Source organism: Rattus norvegicus, chromosome 11, assembly GCF_021556685.1.
Source record: "Rattus norvegicus strain SHRSP/BbbUtx chromosome 11, alternate assembly SHRSP_T2T, whole genome shotgun sequence".
Lineage (NCBI taxonomy): Eukaryota > Metazoa > Chordata > Mammalia > Rodentia > Muridae > Rattus > Rattus norvegicus.
This window is the reverse complement of record NC_141544.1, coordinates 51,521,781-51,543,454: the sequence shown is the minus strand read 5'-3', so window position 1 is coordinate 51,543,454 and position 21,674 is coordinate 51,521,781. Positions and strand designations below refer to the sequence as shown.

General features: G+C 40.0%; 1 pseudogene; it reads right to left on the bottom strand.

Moving 5' to 3' along the window:
• Positions 1-1,183: 1,183 nt before the first annotated feature.
• Positions 1,184-1,614, bottom strand: Eif1a-ps3 (eukaryotic translation initiation factor 1A, pseudogene 1; annotated as a pseudogene).
• Positions 1,615-21,674: the final 20,060 nt, after the last annotated feature.

The window sequence follows — 21,674 nt, the reverse complement described above, 5'->3', positions numbered from 1 at the left end:
CCTGGTGCTTCTCACAGTGATCTCTTGCCAAGCTAGATGCATGGGTTTGGGCAAGGGAGAGAGAACTCAGACAGGGAGGAGGGGACAGCTTCCACCGCCCCCTGCTGCTGGTTTTGCTACTTTCTGCCAATTCAGTTGCTCTGTTGGGCTGAGCCAGCAGGAGACTGACTAGCAGGGAAGGAGTGCAGGGGAGCTTAGGTCAGCTATTTCAGGAGAGCAGATCTCTTCCCCAAGCGGCAGTGTTATAGCTCTTATAACAGAAGTTCTCAGACGATGAAATAATTCCTGCACCCTTTAATTCTGAGCACGACACTTAAAGAGAGTTTTTGGGATGGGTCAGTGTCTGACAGCAGGTACTTCCTATTGGTTTCGCTTAAGAGCGTGGGAAGACCTCATCTATATATTCGGGGGCATGGTCCTGTTTCTATGACTGATCTCTCTTGAACCTACTTGACCTGTGGTCACATCTTTACCTGACTGGTCTGTCTCAAACCTCTCGACAGGGGTCTTTGGGGAGTGCAGCTATGTGAGGCCCTGATATTCTGGGAGACTAGGAATGCACCTGCTGTCCCTTTTAGGGTATGCCAGGGATTCGACCTATCTCAACCAGGAATCAGGGTACCTTTTACTGTCTGCCATTCCACAGGTGACCAACAACTTAAAGGACAAAAGAAATGTATAGAACATGAAAGTATAAAACGGCCTGGCTCCATAAATACAAAAATAGTCATATGCTGTCTAACTCCACATGCAGGCTTACATCTCTATAAGTCTGATGAGCAGTCTCAACTGCAGCCAAACGATTATAATATAAAGATCTAAAGCAGGTGTGCTGGATTAGAACTTACTTCAGCCCATGATGGTCACCCCGCAGAACTGCTGACACAATACAGTCACGTGCCAGAAATGAAGCATCATAAATCCGTAGGCAGACTCTTAACAGTGCACACTGCTTGCCCCAAGTTCAATTATATCCATAAGCAAAAAGTGTTAACCTGTCAGTTAAGATAACTCAACATCTTTGGTTTTCAAAGAAATATAACACTTCAAAAACAAAATTCATCAATTTGCATTAACAGGTCATACTCATGCCAAATGGAGTTTTATTAACAGCTGAACATCAAGACCCCAACTGTGTAGAGCAATCTTCAGAGAATTTGGACTGTGACGTGCTTAGATCAGGTTAGACGTCATCAATGTCTTCCTCATCATCTCCAATATCATCAAACTGGATTTCATCATCATCCCCAGGACCAAATGTGTGTGTTTCATTGACTTTAGCATGTTCTGGAAGTTCTCTATATGCCTCCAGACTCCCTGCTTCATCTGTATTATACTTTAAGATTACATCAGCCTTCTTATCTTGATAATTTCATAGACCAATCAATATAATGTCTGAGGTATTTATCCAAAATTTATTTCTCAACTTTCCTCTTATGTTTGCCTTCTTATACTATCAAAGCACATAGCTTCCAACTGTCCATTTTCCAGTATTTTGATCTCCTGAGCATACTCTTCCCCATCCCCTTTAAGCACCAACTCTCTTCTCTCTGATTCATTTTCATTTTTGCCTCTGTGCCTGTTTTTGCCTCCTTTGCCTTTATTCTTTGGCATGATGGAAATGACAATCACAGGAGTTGGGTGAGGAGTCCCTGCTGACAGTGATTGTGACTGATAGGATGGGTAACAGGAAGTATCTAACAGTGCAGATCTGAAGGGACCGTGTAGCTACACCGTAAGTATAGAAGATCCACAAGCAGCAAACAGTGTTCCAGAGTCCTGGCTTCTGATAGTTACAAAATAATATCTTGGTTTCTGGCCTGGTTCTCAGGAATGTGTAGTCTCCCAGTAGTGACAAAATGCAAAACACCTTTACCATTGCAGCCCAGTGAACAGTGAGACAACTCATTCTGTTTCTATTTTATGGGATAGTTTGAAGAGTATTGGTATCAGGTCTCTTGAAAATCTGATAGAATTCTGCACTAAAGCCATCTGGTCCTGGGCTTCTGTTGGTTGGGAGACCTTTAAAGACTCTGTATTTCCTTAGGGGTTATGGGACTGTTTAGATGATTTATCTGAGCCTGATTTAACTCTGGTACGCGGTATCTGTCTGGAAAACTGTCAATTTCCTCCAGATTTCTAGTTTTGGTGAGTACAGACTTTTGTAGTAGGATCCGATAATTTTCTGAATTTCCTCAAATTCTGTTATGTCTCCCTTTTCGTTTCTGGCTTTGTTAATTTGGATACTCTCTCTGTGCCCCATGGTTAGTCTGGCTAAGGATTTATCTATCTTGTTGATTTTCTCAAAGAACTAGCTCCTGGTTTTGTTGATTCTGTGTATAGTTCTTTTTGTTTCTACTTGGTTGATTTCAGCTCTGAGGATATTAGCCCAAGAGCTTAGAGTACCTAAGAAAAAATTCACAGATCATATGAAGTTCAAGAAGAAGCAAGACAAAAATGTAGATTTTTTTCAGTCCTTCTTAGAAGGGAGAACCGAATGCTCACGAGAGGAAATACGGGGACAAAGAGTGGAGCAGGGACTGAGGGAAAAGTCATCCAGAAACTGCCCCATATGAGGATCCATCCCATATGCAGCCACCAAAACCAGTCACTATTGCCCATGCCAAGAAGTACTTGCTGTCAGGAGCCAGATATGGGTATCTCCTGAGAGGCTCTGCCAGAGCCCTACTGATACAGATGAGGATGCTTGCAGAAAACCATTGGACTGAGCACAGAAACCAGAATGGAGGAGTTAGAGAAAAGACTTAAGGAGCTGAAGAGATTTGTAACTCCATAGGAAGAACAACAATATCAACCAATCAGACCCCTCCCAGAGCTCCTGGGGACTAAACACCAACCAGGGAGTACACATAGCTCCAGCTGCATACATACCAGTGATGCCATTCCCCAGCATCAATAGGAGGAAAAGCCCTTGGTCCTGTGAAGGCTCCTTTCCCCAGTGTAGGGGGATGCCAGGGTATTGGGGTGGGAGTGGGTAGGTAGGAGTGAGAGCATCTTCATAGAAGCAAGGGGAGAGGGAGGGGAAGGGGGTATGGGAGAAGGAAGAACGGGATAACATTTGAAATGTAAATACACAAAATCAAGAAAAATAAAATTTAAAAAAATGAATAAAAAAGAAGACACAAAATTAGAACACAATGTAGATCAGGAGTAGAAAATGTAAAATTAAAGTGTGATAAAAACATAATAGGACAGAAAAGTGTAAAATACTGATTCTTTACGGATAGTTAACATGATAGTGAAAAACAATGTGAAGCTGTCCAAAGTTTAAAGAGGTATGAGGCACTCCAACCCTCAGTTGAAGAAGGACACACCTAAACTGTAAAATGATTCATTAAAAATAAAGTGCCTATTTTCCTTCTATGTTTATAGTTATTTAGTGTTCATATGTTAACAAATATATATTATGTATCTATGAAAGTCTAAAATGTTTAATGTTAAAATAGATCTGTTTATTTTATCTAAAAACCAGATAAGTTTATTTTTTAAAACATCACACATTAGACAAGCCTAGATCATCAATGCCTGCATAACCCTGAGTTTTGTGCAAAGCAGGTGCAGAGTGGATGAGAGGACCTTAGTGGCACTGTTCTTCACCTCTATGGATAAGCAAATATGTAAGTCATGTATCACCATTTTCTGACTACGACTAGAAATACGACTTTTCAATTTTTTTAGATTACTAAAGTTTACCATAAAAAAAAAACTCTTACAAATTAAAAAACATCACAAAGTGGATATTAAGCAGCCAATAAATCTACATACTTCCATGACTTTTAAACATTTAGAATAGTCATTCTAAACTTCTGAAACTTCACATTGGATTTCTCAGTTTCACATATATATTTGCCTCCAAATAAAATTAAACATCTGTGACAGAGTTCTAACTGCAAAAATAACTAGTTTTATATACTCCTTCATGACTCAAAGCATCAATTAATGTGTGCATGCACAGTATCTCATGTTCCCCAGAGAAAGACAACATAACCCTAAATATGAGGGCTCCTCACCATGTTCTGTCCAAACAGACGTCTCGCTCTAATACAATCCATCCTAATGTATGAGGATGAAATGGGATCAATGTCACATTCTCCTCTATCCTACACAAGGTAAAGAGGTGAGAGATAAGTGCTTGATGCTGCACAAGCCAGCATACACTGATAAAATTTATATTGATACTTGAATGTTTCTACAGCTTTTATCTTAAAATTTAACTTTATTACTAAATGTTAGGGGTTGTGTTTAGAAAAACTAAGCTAAAATCTTCCCTATTCTGTGTTACCTCTTCAATATTTAAATCAAAGCATATAAAATATAATTTATTCACCCTGCCCTTCCTGGAACCTTTGGAGTTAATGAGTGTTATTCTCTAATGGCATACCTACTGATAAGTTGAACTTGTTCCTGTAAATAACTTCCACTCATGTTTGGGCAGGAATCTAATTAAACTAAGTGGTTCACACACAAAGAGGTAAATAAAAGGGTGGGCACTTCCTGGAAAAAGGGGTTTCAGTGGGAGAGGAAGGTGATGAGAGGAGGAAAGCAGGGGAAAAGAACTATAAAATCATAATATAAATATATGGCACTGTGAAACGACAAAAATGAATTTTGAAATATATATCATGTAATAATTCATTTAAATAAAATTTAGCACAAATGTAAATAGTATGAAGTTACACTGTTAAGGATAAGTTTCTTCTCACTGAAATATCTTGTATATGACAATTGTAATTTTTTAAAATTATCAGAATGTCTACAGAACACTTTCCTTAAAAGGGTTATTTTTCTTTTCTATATGATTATTGAATCTCCCTAGAAACATATTGCCATGTTAGCACTAAGAAATTGCCACTAATTAGGGAAAAAAATATAAACGACATAAAATCTTGCCCAACTAAAAAATAAAGAGATACAGAATAGCTTGTCAGCAAAGAATGTCTATCATAACTGCTGACATTTTGCAACAAAAATAAAAAAACACATAAAGATGTTAAGCTGTCAAAGAGTTTTATTAGAAGGATACATACTTTGAAATTACTATTATCATCATAAACTACAACTTGTTCTAGCCGCTCTTTCTTACCAACATGGTGGGCGACCGTTCTTTTTAAGGTAACTATAGGCATCTAATTATGAGTTTTTAGGTTGAATATAAAATAATAAAGGCTTGAATTTATAGATGCAACTGTAGATACTAGCAAGTAAAGAGGTTCTAGAATGAGTTGGAGTACAGGAAACTGATCAGGATATATTATATGGAAAATTTATTTTCAGGGAAAAATTATAAATATATTTAAAAATAAAAAGGAAAGTCTGTATTTTAAACTTAAAGATATTAGAAATGGTACTGCACAGGTTTCCAAGGTGTTTTTAATCATAAAATAATTATTTGAGGACAAGTATACAGCAAAGCTGCCTATAAATCCTGGAAATACATTTTTCATTAATGTTTGATAAGTAAGCTGCAACAGCTATCATTTGAAAACTACAAAGGGCATGTGTGCGCAGTGTTAGCAAATACTTCATATAAGATATATAATATTTGATTTTTTGTGAATTGACTCCAAGGGCTGTTTTTCTTAATTATAAAAATAAGGCTTTGTCAAGAAACACATAGACAAATATTCACATAAGTTGTAAAGAAATTTTAGTCTAGCAACATGGCTGCTCTACCAATAGATCACATCCAAATATATGATATGGCCAAAATGCAAACATGCCCTGGACTACAGTATGATCTGACTAGAATACAGACATGTTCTTAGTAAACACCTTTAATCCCTAACAATGAAAGTAAGGTTAGTTTGTAAAAGAAAGCAGCTATGTTTAAAAGTAACACATATTTGAGGAGCAGACAAGTGACAAAATCAAAGAAAGATTTGACAAAGTGAGTTTGAGATAGGATATGCCCAACTCACACAAGAACAACACAAGAAACAGAGGCTAATTAAGTGCTGAGAAGAGAGAGAGAGAGAGAGAGAGAGAGAGAGAGAGAGAGAGAGAGAAGAGAAGAGAAGAGAAGAGAAGAGAAGAGAAGAGAAGAGAAGAGAGACAGAGACAGAAAGGAGGTGGTGTGTGGTGTGAGTATGGCAGTTTTAATGGAACAATGTTTTTTTCTTTTTTTTTCGGAGCTGGGGACCGAACCCAGGGCCTTGTGTTTGCTAGGCAAGCGCTCTACCACTGAGCTAAATCCCTAACCCCAATGGAACAATTTTAAGAAGACAGGTTACAGAGAAAATGAGCTAGACACAAGTGACGATCAAATGAGCCAGAGAAAGAGTAGGAGGCAGAAGATTAGAACATATTGCCAAAGCTAGTAAGAGGCGGGGCAGAATAATTCACTGAGAACCTGAGAGAAGCCAGATTCAATCAGTCATCTTGGAAGATTAGGTTTTACAGAGGATAGAAGCTTCCAGGCCTAGGTTTAGAGATATTTGCACCAAAGAAGGAAACACTCTGGGCACAGCTTAGATATGTACCTCATCTCTTTATTTGAGAAAATAAAAGTGAATTTTACATAAGTGATCATGATTGTATGTATACATATCTTTATGAAGTAGTTTTTAAGACTCAGACTAAGATGGGAAAGATCGTAGATATCTGGATGACATTTGAAGCTGAGCTGAGTTTGACAATAGAATGGGGATTGGGTAGATGTTATCCAGGACGTATTGTTATCTGTAACCAATTCATTCAAGATGATCTGATTCACTTATCAATGAAGAAGTCAGATAGGAAGGTACAGGTCAATGCCACAACACATTGGAAGTATTCCCTTCAAAAATCAATTAACTAATACAAGTATCATTATTTACATTCATTTAGCAATATCAACTCAAGAATGGAAACTAGAATTTAGAAAAGATTTTCGGGAAGTCCCACACCGGCGGATCCCGGACCGCAGCAGCTCTCTGCTCCCAAACCCCGTGGGAGAGAGACCTCACCGCCTGATCAGGTGGGCACTCCTGAGGCTGCAGAGCGGAGGAGACCACCAACACTGCCCACCCCTGCCCACATCCCTGGCCCAAGAGGCAACTGTATAAGGCCTCTGGGTTCCCGTAGGGGAGGGCCCGGGAGCGGCAGGACCCCTGCGCCTGAGACACTGCCGGAACCTGAAGGAAACAGACCGGATAAACAGTTCTCTGCACCCAAATCCCGAGGGAGGGAGAGCTGAACCTTCAGAGAGGCGGACACGCCTGGGAAACCAGAAGAGACTGCACTCTGTGCACATCCAGGCGCCAGAGGAAAACACCAAACGCCATCTGGAACCCTGGTGCACGGAGGCTCCCGGAAAGAGCGGCGCAGATCTTCCCGGTTGCTGCCACAGCGGAGAGGACTTAGGCAGTACCCCACGAGCAAACTTGAGCCTTGGAACCACAGGTAGGACCAACTTTTCCCCTGCAAGAAAGCTGCCTGGTGAACTCAAGACACAGGCCCACAGGAACAGCTGAAGACCTGTAGAGAGGAAAAACTACACGCCCGAAAGCAGAACACTCTGTCCCCATAACTGGCTGAAAGAAAACAGGAATACAGGTCTAGAGCACTCCTGACAGACAGGTTATAGGACAGTCTAGCCACAGTCAGAAATAGCAGAACAAAGTAACACTAGAGATAAACTGATGGCGAGAGGCAAGCACAGGAACCCAAGCAACAGAAACCAAGACTACATGGCATCATCAGAGCCCAATTCTCCCACCAAAGCAAACACGGAATATCCAAACACACCAGAAAAGCAAGACCTAGTTTCAAAATCATATTTGATCATGATGCTGGAGGACTTCAAGAAAGACATAAAGAACTCCCTTAGAGAACAAGTAGAAGCCTACAGAGAGGAATCGCAAAAATCCCTGAAAGAATTCCAGGAAAACACAATCAAACAGTTGAAGGAATTAAAAATGGAAATAGAAGCAATCAAGAAAGAACACATGGAAACAACCCTGGACATAGAAAATCAAAAGAAAAGACAAGGAGCTGTAGATACAAGCTTCACCAACAGAATTCAAGAGATGGAAGTGAGAATCTCGGGAGCAGAAGATTCCATAGAAATCATTGACTCAACTGTCAAAGATAATGTAAAGCGGAAAAAGCTACTGGTCCAAAACATACAGGAAATCCAGGACTCAATGAGAAGATCAAACCTAAGGATAATAGGTATAGAAGAGAGTGAAGACTCCCAGCTCAAAGGACCAGAAAATATCTTCAACAAAATCATAGAAGAAAACTTCCCTAACCTAAAAAAAGAGATACCCATAGGCATACAAGAAGCCTACAGAACTCCAAATAGATTGGACCAGAAAAGAAACACCTCCCGTCACATAATTGTCAAAACACCAAACGCACAAAATAAAGAAAGAATATTAAAAGCAGTAAGGGAAAAAGGTCAAGTAACATATAAAGGGAGACCTATCAGAATCACACCAGACTTTTCGCCAGAAACTATGAAGGCCAGAAGATCCTGGACAGATGTCATACAGACCCTAAGAGAACACAAATGTCAGCCCAGGTTACTGTATTCTGCAAAACTCTCAATTAACATAGATGGAGAAACCAAGATATTCCATGACAAAACCAAATTTACACAATATCTTTCTACAAATCCAGCACTACAAAGGATAATAAAGGGTAAAGCCCAACATAAGGAGGCAAGCTATACCCTAGAAGCAAGAAACTAATCATCTTGGCAACAAAACAAAGAGAATGAAAGCACACAATCATAACCTCACTTCCAAATATGAATATAACAGGAAGCAATAATCACTATTGCTTAATATCTCTCAACATCAATGGCCTCAACTCCCCAATAAAAAGACATAGATTAACAAACTGGATACGCAACGAGGACCCTGCATTCTGCTGCCTACAGGAAACACACCTCAGAGACAAAGACAGACATTACCTCAGAGTGAAAGGCTGGAAAACAATTTTCCAAGCAAATGGTCAGAAGAAGAAAGCTGGAGTAGCCATTCTAATATCAAATAAAATCAATTTTCAACTAAAAGTCATCAAAAAAGATAAGGAAGGACACTTCATATTCATCAAAGGAAAAATCCACCAAGATGAAGTCTCAATCCTAAATATCTATGCCCCAAATACAAGCGCACCTACATATGTAAAAGAAACCTTACTAAAGCTCAAAACACACATTGCACCTCACACAATAATAGTGGGAGATTTCAACACCCCACTCTCATCAATGGACAGATCATGGAAACAGAAATTAAACAGAGATGTAGACAGACTAAGAGAAGTCATGAGCCAAATGGACTTAACGGATATTTATAGAACATTCTATCCTAAAGCAAAAGGATATACCTTCTTCTCAGCTCCTCATGGTACTTTCTCCAAAATTGACCATATAATTGGTCAAAAAACGGGCCTCAACAGGTACAGAAAGATAGAAATAATCCCATGCGTGCTATAGGACCACCACGGCCTAAAACTGGTCTTCAATAACAATAAGGGAAGAATGCCCACATATACGTGGAAATTGAACAATGCTCTACTCAATGATAACCTGGTCAAGGAAGAAATAAAGAAAGAAATTAAAAACTTTTTAGAATTTAATGAAAATGAAGGTACAACATACCCAAACTTATGGGACACAATGAAAGCTGTGCTAAGAGGAAAACTCATAGCGCTGAGTGCCTGCAGAAAGAAACAGGAAAGAGCATATGCCAGCAGCTTGACAGCACACCTAAAAGCTCTAGAACAAAAAGAAGCAAATACACCCAGGAGGAGTAGAAGGCAGGAAATAATCAAACTCAGAGCTGAAATCAACCAAGTAGAAACAAAAAGGACCATAGAAAGAATCAACAGAACCAAAAGTTGGTTCTTTGAGAAAATCAACAAGATAGATAAACCCTTAGCCAGACTAACGAGAGGACACAGAGAGTGCGTCCAAATTAAAAAAATCAGAAATGAAAAGGGAGACATAACTACAGATTCAGAGGAAATTCAAAAAATCATCAGATCTTACTATAAAAACCTATATTCAACAAAACTTGAAAATCTTCAGGAAATGGACAATTTCCTAGACAGATACCAGGTATCGAAGTTAAATCAGGAACAGATAAACCAGTTAAACAACCCCATAACTCCTAAGGAAATAGAAGCAGTCATTAAAGGTCTCCCAACCAAAAAGAGCCCAGGTCCAGACGGGTTTAGTGCAGAATTCTATCAAAACTTCATAGAAGACCTTATACCAATATTATCCAAACTATTCCACAAAATTGAAACAGATGGAGCCCTACCGAATTCCTTCTATGAAGCCACAATTACTCTTATACCTAAACCACACAAAGACCCAACAAAGAAAGAGAACTTCAGACCAATTTCCCTTATGAATATCGACGCAAAAATACTCAATAAAATTCTGGCAAACCGAATTCAAGAGCACATCAAAACAATCATCCACCATGATCAAGTAGGCTTCATCCCAGGCATGCAGGTTTAATATAAGGAAAACCATCAACGTGATCCATCATATAAACAAACTGAAAGAACAGAACCACATGATCATTTCATTAGATGCTGAGAAAGCATTTGACAAAATTCAACACCCCTTCATGATAAAAGTCCTGGAAAGAATAGGTATTCAAGGCCCATACCTAAACATAGTAAAAGCCATATACAGCAAACCAGTTGCTAACATTAAACTAAATGGAGAGAAACTTGAAGCAATCCCACTAAAATCAGGGACTAGACAAGGCTGCCCACTCTCTCCCTACTTATTCAATATAGTTCTTGAAGTTCTAGCCAGAGCAATCAGACAACAAAAGGAGATCAAGGGGATACAGATCGGAAAAGAAGAGGTCAAAATATCACTATTTGCAGACGACATGATAGTATATTTAAGTGATCCCAAAAGTTCCACCAGAGAACTACTAAAGCTGATAAACAACTTCAGCAAAGTGGCTGGGTATAAAATTAACTCAAATAAATCAGTTGCCTTCCTCTATACAAAAGAGAAACAAGCCGAGAAAGAAATTAGGGAAATGACACCCTTCATAATAGACCCAAATAATATAAAGTACCTCGGTGTGACTTTAACCAAGCAAGTAAAAGATCTGTACAATAAGAACTTCAAGACACTGAGGAAAGAAATTGAAGAAGACCTCAGAAGATGGAAAGATCTCCCATGCTCATGGATTGGCAGGATTAATATAGTAAAAATGGCCATTTTACCAAAAGCAATCTACAGATTCAATGCAATCCCCATCAAAATACCAATCCAATTCTTCAAAGAGTTAGACAGAACAATTTGCAAATTCATCTGGAATAACAAAAAACCCAGGATAGCTAAAGCTATCCTCAACAATAAGAGGACTTCAGGGGGAATCACTATCCCTGAACTCAAGCAGTATTACAGAGCAATAGTGATAAAAACTGCATGGTATTGGTACAGAGACAGACAGATAGACCAATGGAATAGAATTGAAGACCCAGAAATGAACCCACACACCTATGGTCACTTGATTTTTGACAAAGGAGCCAAAACCATCCAATGGAAAAAAGATAGCATTTTCACCAAATTGTGCTGGTTCAACTGGAGGTCAACATGTAGAAGAATGCAGATCGATCCATGCTTATCACCCTGTACAAAGCTTAAGTCCAAGTGGATCAAGGACCTCCACATCAAACCAGACACACTCAAACTAATAGAAGAAAAACTAGGGAAGCATCTGGAACACATGGGCACTGGAAAAAATTTCCTGAACAAAACACCAATGGCTTATGCTCTAAGATCAAGAATCGACAAATGGGATCTCATAAAACTGCAAAGCTTCTGTAAGGCAAAGGACACTGTGGTTAGGACAAAACGGCAACCAACAGATTGGGAAAAGATCTTTACCAATCCTATAACAGATAGAGGCCTTATATCCAAAATATACAAAGAACTCAAGAAGTTAGACCGCAGGGAAACAAATAACCCTATTAAAAAATGGGGTTCAGAGCTAAACAAAGAATTCACAGCTGAGGAATGCCGAATGGCTGAGAAACACCTAAAGAAATGTTCAACATCTTTAGTCATAAGGGAAATGCAAATCAAAACAACCCTGAGATTTCACCTCACACCAGTGAGAATGGCTAAGATCAAAAACTCAGGTGACAGCAGATGCTGGCGAGGATGTGGAGAAAGAGGAACACTCCTCCATTGTTGGTGGGATTGCAGACTGGTACAACCATTCTGGAAATCAGTCTGGAGGTTCCTCAGAAAATTGGACATTGAACTGCCTGAGGACCCAGCCATACCTCTCTTGGGCATATACCCAAAAGATGCCTCAACATATAAAAGAGACACGTGCTCCACTATGTTCATCGCAGCCTTATTTATAATAGCCAGAAACTGGAAAGAACCCAGATGCCCTTCAACAGAGGAATGGATACAGAAAATGTGGCACATCTACACAATGGAATATTACTCAGCTATCAAAAACAACGAGTTTATGAAATTCGTAGGCAAATGGTTGGAACTGGAAAATATCATCCTGAGTGAGCTAACCCACTCACAGAAAGACATACATGGTATGCACTCATTGATAAGTGGCTATTAGCCCAAATGCTTGAATTACCCTAGATGCCTAGTACAAATGAAACTCAAGACGGATGATCAAAATGTGAATGCTTCACTCCTTCTTTAAATGAGGAAAAAGAATACCCTTGGCAGGGAAGGGAGAGGCAAAGATTAAAACAGAGACTGAAGGAACACCCATTCAGAGCCTGCCCCACAGGTGGCCCATACATATACAGCCACCCAATTAGACAAGATGGATGAAGCAATGAAGTGCAGACTGACAGGAGCCGGATGTAGATCGCTCCTGAGAGACACAGCCAGAATACAGCAAATACAGAGGCGAATGCCAGCAGCAAACCACTGAACTGAGAATAGGTCCCCCGTTGAAGGAATCAGAGAAAGAACTGGAAGAGCTTGAAGGTGCTCGAGACCCCAAAAGTACAACAATGTCAAGCAACCAGAGCTTCCAGGGACTAAGCCACTACCTAAAGACTATACATGGACTGACCCTGGACTCTGTCCCCATAGGTAGCAATGAATATCCTAGTAAGAGCACCAGTGGAAGGGGAAGCCCTGGGTCCTGCTAAGACTGAACCCCCAGTGAACTAGACTATGCAGGGAGGGTGGCAATGGGGGAGTTTTGGGAGGGGAACACCCATAAGGAATGGGAGGGGGGAGGGTGATGTTTGTCCGGAAACCGGGAATGGGAATAACACTTGAAATGTATATAAGAAATACTCAAGTTAATAAAAAAAAAAAAGAAAAGATTTTCTTTACAAAGAATAATATATAATTTCTGTTCTAGGGCTCCATAATTGGAACAAGTATAATTATGGTAAAGAAAACTACCATTTGAGCAAGGGTCAGCAGGCACACTGAAGCAGAGTCATGTACCACACGAACACAGCAAGTATCACAAGTATTCTCAAAGACGTACCTGGATGTGGCTTTGAGTGATTTAAGCTAATCATTTGTGATGTTCCCCACATCCAACCTATTCTTTTTTTTAAGTAAAGTTATTTTATTGGATTTTTTATTTATATTTCAAATGTTACGCCTTTTCCCCCACCCAACCACCCATCCCCTTCTGCCTCCCAGCCCTGGCATTCCGCTCTACTGGGGGGGGGGGGCTAGCCTTGGCAGACCCAAGGGCTTCTCCTCTCTTTGGTGACCAACAAGGCCATCCTCTGCTACATAAGCAGCTGGAGCCATGGGTCTGCCCATGTGCACGCTTTGGATGGTGTTTAGTCCCTGGGAGCTCTGGCTGATTGGTAGTGTTGCTCTTATGGTGTTGCAACCCCTTCAGCTCCTTCAATCTTTTCTCTAACTCCTCCAATAGGTACCCCTTTCTCTCAGTTCAATGATTGGCTGTGAACATTATTCTTTTTTTTTTCATCTTTATTAACTTGAGTACTTCTTGTTTATATTTCAATTGTTATTTCCCTTCTCGGTTTCCGGGCCAACATCCTCCTAATCCCTACCCCTCCCCTTCTCTATAGGTGTTCCCCTCCCCATCCTCCCCCCATTACCGCCCTCTCCCCAACAATCGCATTCACTGGGGGTTCAGTCTTGGCAAGACCAAGGGCTTCCCCTTCCACTGGTGCTCTTACTAGGCTATTCATTGCTACTTATGCAGTTGGAGTCCAGGGTCAGTCCATGTATAGTCTTTGGGTAGTGGCTTAGTCCCTGGAAGCTCTGGTTGGTTGGCATTGTTGTTAACATTAAGAATAATGTTCACACAGCCAATGCTGGCGAGGATGTGGAGAAAGAGGAACACTCCTCCATTGTGGGTGGGATTGCAGACTGGTACAACCATTCTGGAAAACAGTCTGGAGGTTCCTCAGAAAATTGGACATTGAACTACCTGAGGACCCAGCTACAACTCTCTTGGGCATACACCCAAAAGATGCTCCAACATATAACAAGACACATGCTCCACTATGTTCATAGCACCCTTATTTATAATAGCCAGATGCTGGAAAGAACCCAGATGCCCTTCAACAGAGGAATGGATACAGAAAATGTGGCACATCTACACAATGGAATATTACTCAGCTATCAAAAACAATGACTTTATGAAATTCATAGGCAAATGGATGGAACTGGAAAATATCATCCTGAGTGAGGTAACCCAATCACAGAAAAACACACATGGTATGCACTCATTGATAAGTGGCTATTAGCCCAAATGCTTGAATTGCCCTAGATGCACAGAACACATGAAACTCAAGATGGATGATCAAAATGCGAATGCTTCGCTCCTTCTTTAAAAGGGGAACAAGAATACCCTTGGGAGGGAATAGGGAGGCAAAGATTAAAACAGAGGCAGAAGGAACACCCATTCAGAGCCTGCCCCACATGTGGCTCATACATATACAGCCACCCAATTAGACAAGATGGATAAAGCAAAGAAGTGCAGGCCGACAGGAGCCGGATGTAGATCGCTCCTGAGAGACACAGCCAGAATACAGCAAATACAGAGGCGAATGCCAGCAGCAAACCACTGAACTGAGAACAGGACCCCCGTTGAAGGAATCAGAGAAAGAACTGGAAGAGCTTGAAGGGGCTCGAGACCCCATATGTACAACAATGCTAAGCAACCAGAGCTTCCAGGGACTAAGCCACTACCTAAAGACTATACATGGACTGACCCTGGACTCTGACCTCATAGGTAGCAATGAATATCCTAGTAAGAGCACCAGTGGAAGGGGAAGCCCTGGGTCCTGCTAAGACTGAACCCCCAGTGAACGTGATTGTTGGGGGGAGGGCGGCAATGGGGGGAGGGTTGGGAGGGAAACACCCATATAGAAGGGGAGGGGAAGGGGTTAGGGGGATGTTGGCCCGGAAACCGGGAAAGGGAATAACAATCAAAATGTAAATAAGAATTACTCAAGTTAATAAAGAAAAAAAAGAATAATATTCACAACAAAAACTTCCATATGAATGTTGATTTGTGTGTGTGTGTGTCTGTGTTTCTGTGTGTGTGTGTGTGTCTGTGTGTCTGTGTGTGTATGTGCGTGTGTGTCTGTGTGTGTGTGCGTGTGTGTCTCTGTGTGTGTGTGTGTGTGTGTGTGTGTGTGTGTGTTGTCAAATATCTTTGTCAATTGTTTTTCACCTGATGAATCTTTCACAGAACCTAGAGCTCACCAATTAGGTGTGGCTGAATGAAAAATGACCTACATATCTCTGTCCTTTAAGTCAGTACTTAGATGATAGAGGTCTTTTGCTATTTTCAGTTTTTACAGGAGTTCTGCAGATCCAGCCATCTCCCTAACCTATTACACTTTGACTTTTAATAACATGCAATGTGAAAACCATTCAGAATGTCTTTCTAGTAGACTTTATTAGTCTCATGGTTCCTTACTACTTAGCATGAGCACATAATTACTCTTTTGTTGAAATGCAGTAAATCCTAATAATTGAATATAGTTTTCCCATGTTATAAAGCTCCAACCTTTTTGTATTTTATAATCAGACAGATACACAAATACATGTGATACAGGTGCATGCACACTCATATACCGACTGGAGTATCAATCATTCAGCCCCAGAGCTGACTATCAAGAATACCTGTCCCAAATGCTGAGGATGGAGCACAGTTGCAGAGTACTTGCCTGGCCCGTACTCGGCATTGGACTGGATCTTAAGCACTTCAAGAAAATAAAAAGAGCTTCTTGAATGTATGTGAATAAGAATATACAAGTCAATACACTGACTTACCTGATGTGTAAATTTGATTTAGAAAAGGAAAGTGAGCTGATACAGAAAATACCCTCCAACTGGAGAATTTTCATTTAACAAACAGGTCAAAAGAACATCTTGAGCAAGAACCTAACTTTCCACCAGCCTTTACTTTCCTCAATTTTAAAGGAAGAAACCTGGGCCTGACAAGAATCCCTTCATATCATTTCAATCTGTGCCTATCCTATAGATAAGATCCTGGATCTTAAGCACTTCAAGAAAATAAAAAGAGCTTCTTGAATGTATATGAATAAGAATATACAAGTCAATACACTGACTTACCTGATGTGTAAATTTGATTTAGAAAAGGAAAGTGAGCTGATACAGAAAATACCCTCCAACTGGAGAATTTTCATTTAACAAACAGGTCAAAAGAACATCTTGAGCAAGAACCTAACTTTCCACCAGCCTTTACTTTCCTCAATTTTAAAGGAAGAAACCTGGGCCTGACAAGAATCCCTTCATATCATTTCAATCTGTGCCTATCCTATAGACAGATGCCTTAGATGATTCCTACCAAATATATATTCTAGCTTGGAAAGTAGGCCTAATGTGCAGATTGAAAGACAGTTGTACATGAGAAATGCTAAAATGTCATTAAGGTAATGTAATATGAAAATTCATATTATATTTAAATAGCAAAACATATGGAGAATGTAAAGGCATATTTCAATAGGTATGATAGACAAAAAGCAGATTTCCCATTCTCATGACCTGCGTGACACCAAGTTATGTCCAGAAAGATACAGCTTCATTACTCCAAGAGATACTTTTTGGAATGAGTATCAGGACCAAACCATGTGGTCCTTTGATGATATTTCGAGTTCTGTATCTGTAAGACCAGGAATGGCATGCTGTATCTACCAGCACAAAAGGCAGACTACTCTCAGAAATATAGTTCTAAGTGATTTGAGAGAAACATGAGACACATGTCAGAAAGAATGGGTCAGAAATTAAGGTCTTTTCCTTAAAAGAGCTTTGGGTCAAATTATCGAAAAAATGGACCTACCATCATTAACAAATGAATGTCTTTCCTCTGGAACACTTCAGATCTGGGGGAGCCAAACCCTATATCCACACATCTGGTACACCTCATCTTTGCTTTGTCAGATGACCAGGGAGAAGTCTAAAGGCAGAAGGCTACAGGAACAACTACTCAAGGCTGGTATGGTCTGAAAACAGCACAACCCTCCAGGCCTCCATCTGGTAGCTGGAATCCAGCAGCCCAGGTGTCACAGAGGGACCGTCACTGATCTGCTGGTCCACCTCCTTAAAGGCTTTACCGGACTATTAAGGGGCTTGACTTTCCACAAAATAGATAATATTCAAGGCACATCAGAGCAGTGTGGAGACTTGAAGGTACATTAACTTGAAATATCTGAAATTACTTGGCTTCTGCCTCTGAGGCTTTTTGAGGCCAGACAAAGGTTAAGCATCAGCTTCTTGTTGCAGAATAATGCATCTGCTCTAGGGCACAGGCGGGTTATCACCTGTGAAATCCGCTCAGGTCCCTACAAGGAAGCCTGCTGTTTAGAAAGCACTCATGCCAGAAATGAGTTCTACCATATGGACTAAAACACACTTAAGAGACAATTTTCATCAGAAAACTAACTAGAGCAGACTTCACATCCTGTACCTCTTTATAGCTCAGACACTGAATTTCCAACAACCATTTATAAGTGAGTGGCTAGGTCACTAGAATGCTTTCCTGCCTGGTTTTGTATTGCTGCTGAGTTTCTTCCATTTATCTCACAAAAGATACACATAGCCCATGTACACCGAATCTAAACTCTACAGTGCTGTTTAGAAAGCTGACATCATCTTGGATGAGCACTTTGAAGACATCCACACCCAGGGTTCACAGACACCTCCTGAATGATAGGGACGGTGATCTGAGGATGCTCCTTTAGATTCTAGGAAAGCAAATAAAGGCAAATTGCACCTTAAGTAATCTGTAGGATTGTCCATGAGACAGGCTGATAGTGGGAAATGGAGAATGCCACAGCCCTACTCTAGAGTAGACACGGGATCAGGAGACTATGTTCCCACTTTGCCCTGCACTATCTAAAGCACTTGAAAAAGTTCTATTGATCTCTGGTTGTCAGTTCATCTATAAGATGAGCATTACCTACCGAGTGTCTCTCTCTCTCAGAAATATTCAGTTCAAAACTGAAAGCATGCCTGCAGCAACGATTCTTAGATGGTATGATTAGCTATATGATTTTCTAGGCTTGAATTCATCTCTTTCACTTGGGCTTCTAGAGGATTGATTGCTGTCATTCATGTGCTCGTTCACAAGTTACAGATGTGAATTCCAAGGCTGTGCTTTACTGCTTTCGTAAAGCATACCAAAGACCCAACATATGCCACATTCTAGGGGCTATAATCTTACTAAAGTGAACAAAAGCAGGTTAATGGTTTCACAAGGCATTTAAAACTAGATCCTTTTAGTTTGTCAAGCATTTGCATTTGCATTTTAGTTTAACCTCTGAGAGATGCATATCGACCATACATAAAATGCCCAATACATCAAAGTGTTATTTTACATAGCAGAACCTGAATTCATTGATTTAAAGTTGTTATTTATTCATTCGATAAATTATTATTTATTATTGCAGGGTCTCATGTAGCCCAGGGTGACTTTGAATTTGCTCTGTAACAAAGGATGACACTGAACTTCTGATTCTCCTGCCTCTATCTTCCAGCTGCTAGAGTTTTAGGCATTAACCTAGGGCTTCATCCATGCTAGGTCAGAACTCTTCCAACTGAGCCATTCCTTGCCTGTCACTTTTATTTGAATACATATTATTTTGCCTATCCTGTATCTGACTGTCAATATATGTAATTAATGATTATCATTAAGAATCATCTGAGTAATAAAATAAGGCTGACCCTCCCAGCACCTGCTCTGTTCTGTCTCTGAAACACTTTCTGCAGCAGGAGAACATTCACTTATAGCTCATTACACACACAATGGTCACACATTTGTGTCTGCAGCCATGTGGAATGTTTTTATCACTATACGAGTGGATAATGTAGCAAAGAGGAGCTAAATGAACAGAGAAACTGGAGGCACCTTTTGCAATTATGCAAAGGTAGTTTAAAAATCATATGGTTGAGGCAGGAGAAAATTTGGAGGCCTAGCAGAACTTTCTCAACACAAAGTCAAATGCTACTGCACAGCTGGGCACACCTCACGGAAACAAGGAAATCTCGCCAGGAGAGCCAATTGGACTGTTAGCCAGCAACCTGAAATCCTCTGATACCTTGACTAAATATGTATCACTTGAGCCCATTGTTATAAAACAAGTATTCTGAGACACGCAATTCATTTTTCCCACTTGAAGACTAATTCAGGGCTAGGGAGTCAGCACAGAATTTAAAGTGCATTCTGATGATGTGCAACATGGACTGGTGTCAGATCCCCAGAAACCCATGTAAATGCCAAGTGGCCACCTAGAATTGCAGCCTTGAAAGGCAGAGAAAGGAGAACCTTGATGTATGCTAGCTAGCAAGAATAACCTATCTGTGAGCTTTGTGTTTGACTGAGAGACATTGACTCCATGAATAAGGTGGAAAGAACAATCAAAGAGAATTCCTGATACCAATGCTGGATTTCCACAAGCTCTCACACAAACTATCATGTCCCTACCTATGTGTATATGTACACATGCACATGCAATAATGAGCACTTTACACACACACAAACATACATACACACACACACACACACACACACACACACACACAGAAAATGTTTTTTCTTAAAAAAAAAAAGACCAATTCAGCAAGGGCAATTTGAAAGTGCACAACATGGATAATAAAAGGTAAACAAAACAGATCCTCATTACAAAACTTACAAAGCTCCTCCTTAACTTACAATCTAGATGTATTCTAGTAAATCCGTGTTGATCTAAAGACATCAAAAATAGAAAAAGGTACAGTGTGCTCAACCTAAGTGCCAAACATCTCTTAGCAACAGCACACTGTACAATAGCAGTTGTTTAACTACGAACTCTTGTCCTGGATGAGGTGACAGCTCCATGCTTCTGGGATATATCAAAAAAATCTTCCTGGTCTGCTGAATCATTAGGCCAGGAAAAGAGCAAAACTCTAAATCTGAGGTAAATTTTCAAATGAATTCTTGTTGCTTTCCTACCACAGTAAAGGTGAAAAAAATCATCAAGTTTACTCTTCATAAGCCCAGTAGCATCTACAACTAATATATGCTGGATCATATCATTCCTAAGATTCCTGTACATGACACAGGTCTAATATTACTATATGTCATGAAGAGCAAGGTCAAGAAACTTTAAATAAAACATTTATTAAGACTGAATGAATTAATTTTGGCTATTTCAGTATTTCTGAATAATAGTTCTTTCTTTTCCAATGCTAAAACAAATGGACTAAAATATTAGGAGAAATAATGCATAGAAAATTTTTGGTGTGTGACAGTAATGATAGCTGGTGCTTAAGAAGTTCTATATTCTACAGGTTATGAATTTCAACACTTAACCACTTCTCACCCTACACACACACACACACACACACACACACACACACACACACACACACAAGCAGACTATATACTATAATACAAGCATTTTATCTCTAGATAAATCTGGTTCCTAAAAAAATGGGCCCTAAGACAATTTCTTTTATGAAATAAATAAACAAGCAGAAAGTTTTGAGTCCATCTGAAAAGAACAAGTTTAACTATTCAGGCCAAAGTCATGTGATTGGATGGCAGCAATGCTGAGAGTTCCTTCTGGACTCACTGCTGCTCCACCTAAAGACAGAAAATTCCCTAATTTTCCGTTCTGGAGACAACACCTTGTGAGGTTGCCTTATCCTGTCAGTATTGGGTACTTTACTCTTGTCTGTTTGTAAAGGTACAGTTTGCACTCTTTCCTGATTTTAGATTGATCTAGGTCTTTTCTGCAAACCATCACATATTATTTCACTCCTTGGGGCTTTGCCTTGTTCACCTTGTGGCATTCCTGAGCACCTTGAACAAGAGACAGTCATTGTTTTCAAATGCTTCAGAGAAAACAAACTCGGCCAGAAATAAACCACTAAACACAGTTGACAATACCTTCTTTTTTCATTTGTTCTTTAAGCATTGAAGCCCAATATGCATTCCATCAGGTGGTTAATAATCAGCTCATTCTCTCTGTGAGCTAATTAATAATCCATTAATTTGAAGCTCTTTAAATGTTTGGTAATGGTTATACTTCATTTGCTCAACAAGGCTTCAATCTATGGACTAGTCTTTAGTAGATCCCATAATGAAGACAAGAGGAGTTGACAGGAAGATGGGTGCCTTCCTACTCCAAGTGAACACTGCAGCACAGGACAGCAGAACTCTTACAGCATGTTTGGAGACTGCACCTGA